The sequence below is a fragment of the Salvelinus sp. IW2-2015 genome, linkage group LG15 (assembly GCF_002910315.2).
Source record: "Salvelinus sp. IW2-2015 linkage group LG15, ASM291031v2, whole genome shotgun sequence".
In the NCBI taxonomy this organism is placed as follows: domain Eukaryota; kingdom Metazoa; phylum Chordata; class Actinopteri; order Salmoniformes; family Salmonidae; genus Salvelinus; species Salvelinus sp. IW2-2015.
In genome coordinates this window covers 17217733-17230450 of record NC_036855.1, presented here as the reverse complement: position 1 = coordinate 17230450, position 12718 = coordinate 17217733, and the positions used below count along the sequence as shown (strand labels likewise).

The following is a 12718-nucleotide window of genomic DNA, read 5'->3' as shown; positions in this document are numbered from 1 at the left end:
TTATAACCTTCGTGTGCTCATGGTACTTCAATTGTTCCTGACACACGTCTCCAATTCTTTCACAACAGATAATGCTCCAGCATCCACTCAGCAGATTATGCATCTAATGCATCCTCAAACTACTGCCAGAGTTGTTAAGCATAGTCCCTGAGATGGTCCTCGTTCCAAACCACATGTATTACGTTTACTTTGTTCAGATGAAAACACCTGGAGGATCACTGTAGTGTCATAATTGCATCAACAATGGTTCTGAGTCGCTTCAACAATGCTGATTCGGTACCGTAGCTGGATGCAGTTGTTCTTTCCTGATTGTACGTAAATCAAAAAAAAGACAGGATATTGTTTCTAAGACCATTCAATCTAGCTGGCTCAGTGTTGCATCTCTCCGTGGCTTGAACATATTCAGCCTCTGCAGACTCTCTACATCACTCATTCATCTTTCAATGGGATCCCATCCCACACGTACCTCAATCCTTCATCATCGATGCTCAACATTCTCTATACATAAGTTGTCTCCTCTGAAAAGGCATCTCTGTGTCTCTTGCTAGATGGTGACCCGATAGACGCTCAAAACATCTATTTGTTTTCCCACACCATTCACTCCACAGTAATTACGAACAATGTGGTTCATGCTGGTATAGAGGTACAATATGTGTGAGCTCGTCTGGACACACTAGAAAGTCTTGCGTTCGTTGCAAAGTGGAAACTGCAATAGAGTTGGGCATTCTTCAGAAAGATGTAACACTGGAATGATGATGTGAATCAATGTAGATCATTTCTGTACCTCAGCCACCTCTTGCAGACTCCATCTCAAGGACCAATCAAAATTCCACACCACACCAAATTCAAGTTACACACAAGCGAAATGAAACTGCTAGATGTTGAGCCTAAAACACAAAACCTACTCCGCCCACTCTTTTCCAGACAAAAACCACCTTTCCATCCTAATTTGTACTTTATGGTTGTTCCAAACAAGCAGAGCTTGTAGAAGTGAAGATCGTCTGTCTCTTATTATCTGACCTCCATATTTTTCTTAGTATGGGCATCTTAATGGATTTCTGCACGTCCCACGTTTATTAGTGTCTGACTCACCATAATATGATGCCTCCAACATGGGGCATAAGTTTCTTCTCCATCGTCGACCCCAAATTGATCCTATTAGATGGTACAATTAAAGAGCCTATTTTGGGCAGTCTAACAAAGCTCTTCATTGATCTATAAAAATATACATCGATTAGGGAGCTTTACATCCTCCCATCTCTAAGTCATTGCCTCGCGTAAACCTAGCTATGGTTCCAATCTGCCCTTTTTAACTAGTCCATGCACATGAATATTTGTCTACTGGTGTATACAAGTGTTACGCAGGTATGGACAGTGGGTAACATCGAGATTCATTTGTCTCTGGTGTTAAAGGTGTAGCAGGTAATGCATCAGTGGAAACATGAATTACATGTTAGAGAGATTAAGTAGATCCGTCACGCGTCCAAAATGCCTTGATTGATGACCCTTGTACTGGCGCTGACGTGTGCACTGCCCATATCTTTCGTGGCGCGTTTCCTGTTCCCTGACCCCCCCGTTGAACGTTGACGGGGCGTGGTTTATGCCCCACCATATGAATGTCCTCCTAGTTTCTTACACGGCTCTAGATTGTTGTGTCAAAAGAGTTTTATGCTGTATTTTGAATTGTCATGATGACCTGATGCTAGTTCCTGTTGGGACCGGGTCTGAGGTGGGCGGTTCCGCTGTCCACGCCGTCGCACACCCATCTCTTCACAAAACCACGTAAGGCACCCATTTATAGCTCCATACTCAGCCCTCGGGTTGTTGTCTAGAAACCACGAATGTCACGGGGGGCTATGGCCTGCAGCAGCCTTATCAAAGCCCTGATACAACATTCCCCGTTTAAGACTGTACAAGATAACTTAAAAACCATGGATCTTGGGATCGGTGACAAAGCTAGCTGAGTACTCGTAACAACGCAAGCAGGCCCTCGGGTTCCCATAGATCACGGCCAAGTACATCAACCCGCAATATTATGATGCTCCAAAAAACTTTTAAGATGGTGGATGTATTATAGGAAACCCCAAATACCGCCACGCAAATGCTCCTGATAAGATCAGTGTAGATGTCTATGCCAGCTGAGGGTATCGTTTTGACTTAACCGGCCCCTAAGTAGATCATGACCACCCTTATACGAGCTGAAGGAGAAGAATACTACCAGACCAGACTGTAGGCTTGGAATATAGGTCGCGTTGAAGAAACTGGCTGCTGTCCTTCTTCGCAAGCGTTCGTGTGCGTCCTGACACTGGCCTAAATCAATCACCAAGCGCACGTATAGAAATGTGAGTTCAACGCCAGCCACTCGAGACCCCGTGGGCAAGGTTACCCCACTGACTCCTTCAGTACAATCATAATTTCACAGGTCGAAATACAAAGACAGAATGGACCGTCCGTCCTGCTGCGTGGAGCTCTCCCCTTGATAATCGGCGCGACGAGGAATCCAGAAAACCAAAAACATGGAGGGGCCTGACTGGTAGATTCCCAGCAACTCGTCTCTTAACTCTCCTATTTAAAAGTGGATGTAATGAACCTAACATTCTATGCAGGACGTTGGATCCTCTTGCTGCTACAGAGCCAACAGCGGCAGAGGCCTGTCTCATTTATAAGTGCATAAAATATATACGAATCCGTAAAGATTTACGGATTCAAAGAGCCTCCAAGAAGATTAACAGCGTCCACGAAGAAACACTAAGTAAGCATGCTTTAACCACGCCCAGCATCATACCCAAAGGCCTGCTTTCCTCACAATAAAAGAAAAAAAAGCAGCCAGTTCATTCATTTCAGCTTCATACACCATGATATCAACCATCTACGAGGCACCCTCCGCTACCGCTCCATCGGGGGGCCGAGCACTAAGGATCACATGCCACCGCAACACGCCCTACACTCTACTCCCCCTCCCTGCAAGACCCCTAACACCCCGACATTCTAACCAGCCCCTTGATGGATGTGTTTGATGCGGTGCCAGTACTACTATCTTTGTGGATACAATCAAGCCTCTGTCTAGCTACACCTTTTAGACGTGCAGTATGAGCGAATATATACAGAAAAATCGCATCGGCCTGTGAAGACATCACATCATCCCAGCCAGCGGTCGTCATCCTTGCCTCTACGACCCTCCATAGATACTACTTTAATCAAAGTCATTTTGAGGAGCTGGTGAAACAGACTGTCCTGCGTTACTATACCAAGCGCTGTCAATCGCCTGGAAGTCTATGGAGTCCTTGTGCCGTCAACTCTCCCTAGTACCGTTTAACGCGCGCCGGTAAAATCCGACGGCCTACCCCATCCTACATGAAAACCGACAGCCGTAGGCATCTTCATCCCCACGAGACACACCTCAAAAGAAATCCGACAACCACCCCTGCACGCGGCGGACCGACAACAAAACAGCGAAGCTGTGTGGGCACTGACTGTCATGCTTTTGCTGACTCAATTACAAACCCAACACGACCAATGAGCATTTCGTTATTTAACGTAAAGCTATGCGTAATCTATGTGCGTCTTCCCAAACCAGTTTAGCAATACCACACATCCCTTTCTTCTCTCTCTTCTCGAGCAGCACCTTACAACATTGTTACTAGTGTCACCATAATATTGTAACCAAATAATCTGAGACAATGTAAATCCTACACGACCCACAATTACAGGGTTATTGAGACGCTGTCTGTCTAAAAACTGGACGCGCCACAAATCATCGAAAACCTTCCGACATACGGCGAGAGTTTTACAAATGACACATTATGGTATCAAGGTCTGTTGATGTTCTGAACGAACCTAGAAATAACTTTGTCTAAGATTTTAACATTATTTGTCTTGAACACCATTCTAATGTGAACGTGATCATATTTGTGTTTCATATGCTTATACATTCAGACTGTGTGTGTTAAAAAATCAGCGACACACCCCTGTAAATCTAAACCATAATAGTACAGGGTTTGCATGCCTGTGATTGTCTTGAGAAAACTGACTTGTTCTTGCAACAAATCCGAATTGTCTGTTACGCTTAAATACCATGCGTTCCACTTCTTAAAAAATAAAAATATCACAAAAACTGAAAATTTGTCGTTATTTGCAAGTGGCTCATTAACGTTATTGTACCTCAGATGAGCCCAAACGATGCTGACATGGTTGAAAAACCATTTATTATAATCCGCTCAACCCGGGTCTTATGGGTAAAGAGCGTTTACAGAAGCTATAGTCGCAGAAACAGTTAGCCTGTTAAGCGATGCTAACAGTGAAATGGTGGTTTATCCGATCAGTATGCCAGTATACTCTCCATAAACCTCTCAAGAAAACAATCTCCAAGAAATAGAGTTTTTTCTACGCACCCTCTATCCCAATTTCAGCGGATCTAGTGTGCATGCAGTTCCCTGTCGCATAAAAATGATCAGAAATCGTCCACACTTCTAACGGTTATAGATATCTTTCTCTAAATTAGCCCTATGTAAGGGTGTATAACAAAATAAGAGCGGCAGAGGTGACCAGGGCCTTTGAATCGATCTTGAAGCAGGAGGCCCACCCAGAAAAGTGCAGCACTGATGCGGGAAAATAATTTTTTAATAAAAACACTTTCAGAAAGCTCATGAATCAAGTATAATATAGACATTTTGTACAGCTCTGATTTGAAAGCTTCAGTTGTGAACGCCTATAAATAAGACTGAAGGAGCGGATGTGGAATATTGTACCACTCACAACACGCATAGATATACAGACTTAGTTCAGATTTAGTAAAGGGTACAACATACCAGCTACCATAAGAGTATACTTGAAGCCCTCTGAGGGTCTCTTCGAAAACTCTTTTCACACGTCTTTACAAATCTGTAGTGTTTTCCCACTTCGCCGTAATAAAAAAAGACTTTTAAATTCCTAGTGGGTGACTGTGCGTATACGAATTGAGGGGTGTTTCGACAACAAATACAGAACAAAGGTTACAGCTCTGAGTGTTTACCCTACAGAATTGTCTGCCACGCATACCCCGGTCGTACAAGTTTAAACAGATTATGACAGTGATCTTAGAGAGTATCTTTTTCATGAGAAGGAATACAGAAGGTCCAGTTGGGTAGACCAAAGTCTTTCACGTGGAGAGATTCTAGATCAGAAGAGAAAAGGGTAAAAAATGGTGCTGGTCCGACTGGGGAAAAACTGCCCCCAAAAGTTCAACATTGGTTATTTGGAGCACGATGTGGTGGATGCAAACGGTTGTTAACTTAACCCCTCAGTCAGGATAGAACTAAGCGCATCAGAAATCGCCGTGTACACCAGTTGTCGCTCATGGACACACACGGCTTCTACCTTCCTGACTCTCCCACATAATGCGTCGGCACAGATATATCTAATAAATTCAAGAGTTCGAATTCATACAACCAATTTTCCAAAGCCTATAGAGTTATCAGAGGCTTGGGAAGTAGGTCTCAGCGAGATTACATACCCCCATAGTTGGTATAATATCAAAGCTAAGGACCGTGACTTTTATTGCAAAAAGTTATCGGAACCTGCGAAACTTATTAAGCTTAAAAAAGGTTTCTATAGAACCGTCGACAGGATCGTCTCAGAGTTGAATGAACACCTAACCCTGAACAAGATGGAAATATTCCTATTCTACAATCCAATCCATAAAAGGATACAAATCTCAGGGCCTGCTAACGGAGGTATAAAGACCAGCGGTAATTTAGCCTACATGTTGGGGATGGGTCCCAATAAATTGACGTATGTGAACGATAAATTATTCCCATTCCCTGCGGATATACATGCAGGMTTTTACAACATATTTGTGTATACCGACATCATAACCTATGAAAGGGTCGGAGACACATGTGTGCCCCTCCTGCGAACAGTTCATATAGACGGAAAGGATGGGGACATCGTCACTGTCAATTATGACAAGCCGCACTACTTACATGTCAGCAAGAAATATATTGAAAACATTCTGGTTGAGCTTAAAACGGATCAGAACGAAAACATCGAATTTACGTATGGTAAAACGATTGTAAAACTCCACTTTAGACCAAAACCTCTCTACATATATATTATTTGTATTATATTTATAAACATAATACAAATAAAAGGGTTATGGAGCACCATCAGCTCGACCCTAACCGTTATGTTTCATACTATGTGGATCAAGTTGGTAATGGACTACCAGGATACCTATTGACAGAAATGATTTTGCAGAGGGTTATACGTTGTATGCTTTCAATTTATCCCCTGATGATGACACCTCAGGAAACCTGTCTGTGTTGTCCCAAGGTAACCTCAGGCTGGTAATGCGTTTCCGTACACCTTTAGCCTGTACAGTTAGCATGATTGTTTATGCATGCTCTGATTCAATCTTGGAAGTGAATGCCCGAAGACAGGTCTTAGTGGATTATTATTAAGGATTGTTGAGCAAAGACATGAATACCCAAGAGTTGGAAGGGCTCATGAGCCGATTGATTGGAAAACAATTTTGTGGAGTGTTGGCTTGTGATGAATTACCTATTGAGATATGGCCTGAGAGGCCTGCCGTGTTTAATGTCAATACCCATCCTAAACACATGCCTGGTGAACATTGGCTAGCTATGACATTAGAAGAGGAAGGTGGAAGAAAAATCTAAACTTTTTTTGATTTCCCCCCGGTTTTTCACATTTCCCTAAATCTATTAAAGATGTGTTGACCAAAAACGGATCAAAGATCTACTACAGCATCAAACAAGTGCAAGATAACCTTTCCACTACCTGTGGTCAACACTGTGTATTCTACCTGTGGTCAACACTGTGTATTCTACCTGCGGTCAACACTGTGTATTCTACCTGCGGTCACCACTGTGTATTCTACCTGCGGTCACCACTGTGTATTCTACCTGCGGTCAACACTGTGTATTCTACCTGCGGTCACCACTGTGTATTCCTAACCTGCGGTCACACTAGTGTATTCTACCTGCGGTCACACTGATACTTGCGTGTACGCTTGTCTACCTGCGGTCCACGTTGTATCACTCCACATGTGTACTTCACCTGTGTATTCTCCGGGTCACACGTGTATTCTACCTGCGATCACACACTGTGTAATTCTACCTGCGGTCACCACTGTGTATTCTACCTGCGGTCACACTGTGTAGTTCTACCTCGGTCAACCCTGTGTATTCTACTGCGGCTTCAACACTGTGTTTCCTACCTGTGGTCACAACTGTGTACTTCTACCTGTGGTCAACAACTGTGTATTACCTGTGGTCAACCACTGTGTATCTCTACTGTGGTCAACACTGTGTATTCTAGCCTGGGTCAACAACTGTGTATTCTACCTGTGGTCAACACTTGTTATTCTCCTTGGTAACAACTGTGTGTATTCTACCTGGTTGTCAACACTGTGTATTTCTACCTGTGGTCCACACGGTGTGTATTCTACCTGTGTCAACACTGGGGTGTATTTTACCTTGGCCCATACACTGTGTATTCTACCTGTGTCACCACTGTGTATTCTAACCTGTGGTCCAACACTGTGGTAATTTTATACCTGTGGCCAAAATGTGTATTCTACCTGTGGTCAATCACTTGTGTATTCTACCTGTGTCACCACTGTGTATTTACCTGTGGTCAACACCTGTGTATTTTACCTGTGCCAAAGAGCCCGGGGGAGTTTCTTTTGAAGATGTTATGTCTCTTTATAAGGATGATTTAAGAAGTAATGATAACCTTTGTACTTGTTTTGTTAGAAAATATCACAAAGTGTTCAAATGTGTGTCCTTTAAGAACGCATAATCAAGGCGTATGCTCACGTCATATGTTTCAAGAATGCCCCAATAGTTAAATGCTTATTTTCAAATAAAAATTTATTGAATTTAATCATAGTCATTCAAAAGTCATTTTCAAAAGGCTAACCACCCCGAGAGATCGGGATTAGGAAAAGGTCCTGAGACGTTCATGGGAGTAAATGAGTTATCATCATCGTTTTATAGGGGGGGCGGTGTGTTGGGCATCTTTAGGGGTGCTGTATCTCGTTTGAAGGTTTTTTGTTTTAAAGCTTGAAATCTGTGACGAAGCTTATGGTTGGGTACACCCGAGAGGGGAATGTTGAGGATTGCCAGGCGCCTATAAAACTGACAGCCAGCCTGGGGCCTTCGGTCCTCAGCAACCTTGTGGGCAGCCGTGGTAACTTTTAAGCAAGTCCTCATATGGGACCCCTACAACAGAGCCTGAAGATAAACTCTCCAGAGTCGTTCCAAGCAGCCTATCCCCTTTGAGTCTTTTATCTTGTTCATAATGTATTTACATTCTTCCTGTTACGTAAACGGCACATGGGTCAGTAAAGGTCATGCATAAACTTTATCTCAAATGGCATTTGAGCTTCACCAGACATATATCTCCACTAGGTAAGATCGCCGGTACAGGCCTTACAGGGGCCGGGCTCTCGTTAGGTTCGACATCTGTTAAAGGGTCCGGTAGGGAAGGGTTAAATGGCTAGTCCTCTCTCTCCCTTGTTTACCACGAGTCAAATACCTTTGCATTAGGTTTGTATTTTTGAATCTTATCAAAGGGGTTCAACTTTTTTCGGTTCAAGACATCCTTCATGCCGTATCCAAATCATTTCAGCTGTTTGTCTGATATTTTCAGGACCCTGCATTTGTTTTTTAAGTCTATCCAACTCTTGTTGAGGCACCAAGTACATTTTAGTGGCCATCCACCGCGTGTTCAACCCCCACGTCGGGCCGCAATAAGGCTGGTGATGAAGGGCAAGGCTATACTGAGTAAAGGCAGAAGAAAACCCCCAGACTGTTGTATACTATGTCTTTTCTTTTGAAGCTGGCCCTTTTATTGGCAAAGAGTTTGATCGCGGTCTTTTGTCTCTTTAATTTTTTCAATTGTGTTCAGGGTGAGTGGAATGCGTCCTTTGAGAAGATTCAAAGCAATCTCACATAGGGCTAATATGAGATCTGAAGAACAGCGACCCAAGATGGCCTTCCGTTCTTTAGCTGTAGACCCAACTAGCCTTCTCAAGAGGGGCAGGTTTCTTTTAAACGCAGAGACATAGCGTTTACTTTTTAGGAAGGTATGCAGCAGGCCTCTTCCCCCGGAAACAGCCCTGTACGTAGCCTAAGGTGTTCTGGAGTATTTGCTTTTAAATCCACGATTAAATAAGAAAATGGCTCTTTGGTAGCGTCCTCATAGCTCTCCATAAAGTATGATTTCCGTCCAGGGTACATCTGCTGAGCTAGAGTGCTAATTTGCAGTTTGTCTCTAGGATTTTAAACAATACCATGTAGTTGGCATTAAGCTAATGGTCCGACTATTTTTACCTTGGTGAAACACATTCTGACCAAGTAAAGCACGGACAGGTTTCTATGATGAGTATATTGGGTAAAAAGCTCGTGCAATTTCGGGGTGTTCGCTACCAGCAAATAGCATATCGTCCAAAACCAGCAGATTATTTACATGTGGGGGGAGAAGTTCATCATCAGACAGAGAATTGGGTATTCCTTCAACAAACTTTGATTTTTATTGTCTTCAATAATTCATCATACAGAGGTTGGTAACATGAATAACACCATACAATATTGTCAGGCTTTTGAGATAAACACATGTTCAGAATTCTCTAAAATACTTTTTACAAAAAGTTTTACCAACTGTTTGAAGGGCCTGCAATTAATGCTGAAAAAGGCAATTGTAGACGGGGGTCAAAACCCTCGACAGCCAGTCATAATATCTTTAAGCTTTAAGACACCTGGGGCTGGTAGCATAAGTCAGTAGCCAAAGGGCAATGTGGTACCGTCAGGCAATAGCTGTCTCTTGTCATAGACTACCCTGAATCTTTTAGTGAGTGGGGCGTTTCTTAGATGGAACCCTTTTATCCCTCACTATTTTGTTGTAGGAGCTCAAAATCTCCAAGTCACTATTCTTGTCCTTTACGAACCCCTCGACCAAGCGCGTGATTGATTCCAAGTTTACACGCGGGCATTTTCATAGAGTTTTGAGTCACGCCTTGGCTTTCAACACCACGTGATTGGCTTTAGTCCTAAAAGCATAGCTTTTTGGACCACATGAGGACCATTCTGTAATATGGTCACCCTCTTCGAGTTCACTCGTTAAACCCCAAGATAGTTGCTAAGTGGGGGGTTCCAATCCCCCGATTTTGCTTACATAGACCACAGAGTCTGTGTCGTGGTAAAGAACCCGCCTCTGAAGCTGTTCCATGAGGGTGTACAGTTCAAGTCGGCCATAGGCTGTGGTAAATGCTGCAAGAAACACATTTACATTACCGGGGGTAGAACCCACTTTTGGTGGCGCCTCCATTGCACCAAGGCAATGTCTTGACTCAAGAAGGAAAAAATGTGAAATTTCGTATTGGTCGAAAAAACAAATTCCAAAAATTCTTCGGGGTCTTTAATGATCGAAGTGTTTAGATATTGCATCTCTGCGCTAATTTCCCCAAAGGGAGTTCAAGTACAATTTCGACACATTTCTTTTGGTTTTGTTGACCTCTATTCTGTCAGGGTCAAGAAGTATGCCTTCTCTGTCATGGTAGTCTTGAATGTACTGGTCTTTACTTTCTTGATCTGTGACCGATGCAGGATAGCCTGAAGCCATCTGCTTGCATCTCAAGAAGGTTTTGATGTACTCTTTAAAAAAGTGTGTCTGATTCTGGAAAAGTTCCACACTTCAAAGATTTTGGCCACACGATACCCCTTCTCTAAAGCCTTAGAGAATTCTACAGTGACCCATACACCGGTCAGGGCTCTTTGTTGATCTGAGTGATCACATGGGTTTTCTGGTTGTTGTTTTCACTGCATGTGCGACAAAGGGGAAAGAAAAGTTTTCCTTTAGGACCCTTGTAAGGCAACACAGGTATAAACACCCCCTAGGAGGGTAGACAGTCGCTTTGATTAAACCAAAATAATTTTGGGGTTCGTCAAAGTCGCTGTGAATAATTTCAGGATGCCCTATAGGATAGAATGAGGAACTCATTACATGAGGATATAGGGATGTAAAATCTACATAGCCTATTGTCTCGTCGGGTTGAGCTACATAACGCAATGTCAAAGCATTGGTCCGGCCTCCAAACAAGGCCTGTCGCGGTTCCAGGGGCTCTGGAGGGTCATAATGGGTAAGGAAGGCCTTAACACTAGGATCCGCCTTTTTGAGGGCTGTCCACGTGCTCCACAAAACACAACTTTTAAACCCGTAAGTAGCCTTTAAAGAATTCAGTTTGTCTTGAAACTCTTGGTACATTCCCCAAAAGTCTTTGGGTTAGGACACACAAGGCCTGGGGGGAAAAGCATAATTTACAACCGTGGAAGAAACAACCGTTGTACTCATACACTGTCTCAACCCCGTCAATCTGTGTGTATCCATCTACATGGTAAGGCCCAAAAGCCTTCTCCCCGATTCAAAGCATGTTGGATAAAAATATCTTTATCCTGGGCCAAGTACTCCAACCATTGAATGGAACCACTAGAGTAGGCCTTGAATTGGCGTCGGGTAGTTGTCTGGCGATGGGATAGCTATAGATGCAGGAGTTAGATAGTGTGTACGATAGGTTTTCATGCACGCTGATGCAATAGTTGTACAGCTCCAGGGGTCAATGCCCGCATCTTTGATTACCTCTTCTCTGAATCTGAGGCATCCTTCACGAAGTATAACAACGTCATTGTCACAGTATGATTCCATCTCTTTATGGAAATCAAAAGTGCCATGTCTTACGGTCTCGTACCATGTCATGAATCTCTCACGCTCTTTGGGAGACATTTGATCACACCCGTACATTTCGGGGGATGGATAAGATCCTATATAATGTAGATTCTCCTCAGATGTGAAGAAATGAGGGAAATAGCCTTTGACAGAGTTTTCAAAACCCAAGGCCTCTGGCATTTGAGCCCAATCTCATGGGTAAGAAGCTTAAGCTGTCAATGTATCTCTGTTTGAAGGCGGGGTCAACAAAGTATGACAGGTTGGGACAGACGATATGGGGCGCCTAAAAAGCTGTGATGTTTGTTTACGGCTAGTAATGCTCATTTGTGCCAATAAAAGTACATAGTTCTTAGGATGTGGCTCTTGAATTTTGGAAACTTCAAAGAGAGCGTCATTAAGCCTCTACTGTGGTACAAACCACAATCTTGATATTCAAAAGTTTTCAAAATTGACTATGTCTGAGAAAGCCACAGCATCCTGTATACACGAGATCCACAGCCATTTTGTAGCTCTCGACTTTTTGTAACGCGGCTAGAGTCAGTACTCCTGGGCCTGAGTAACGTGGGTAACCAACGGCAAAGCATAGCTTATTACAGGAATTGGGCACGTTTAATGAGGTAGCCCTTTTATTGCTTAGTGCATTTCCTGACTGCATTCGACTATCGAGCTTCCTTCTCTGACCCACACGCCACACTTGGGGTTGACGTTTAATTGTACTACGTACAGTTCGAAGGTCCTCTCTGCTAGCACGTTTAAATTTGACTGAACAAGGCGTTCTAGCAGGTTAACAAAATTGTTCAAGGTCGTGTTTCACATTCTGTAAATATGCGATACCGTGCTCTGTATACTGGTCTCCACAAATTTCCAACTGTAAGAGATCCTTGGTTCGGCTATAATCTCTAACGCTACCAACAGTTCATTCAAAGTGCCATAAGCATTACGTAAAACACAGCATATTTCCGAATCTGACCCCCCCAAGCGAAATTGAAAAAAA

At 43.2% G+C, this 12718-nt stretch overlaps 1 long non-coding RNA gene across 1 annotated transcript in view; it reads right to left on the bottom strand.

The window, feature by feature from the left end:
• Positions 1-875: 875 nt before the first annotated feature.
• LOC139028886 (uncharacterized) overlaps positions 876-12718 on the bottom strand; it is a 14150-nt gene continuing 2307 nt past the window's right edge. Inside the window, exon 3 of the long non-coding RNA XR_011481102.1 lies at positions 876-887. This is a non-coding gene — a long non-coding RNA (uncharacterized lncRNA). The remainder of the gene's footprint in view (positions 888-12718) is intronic.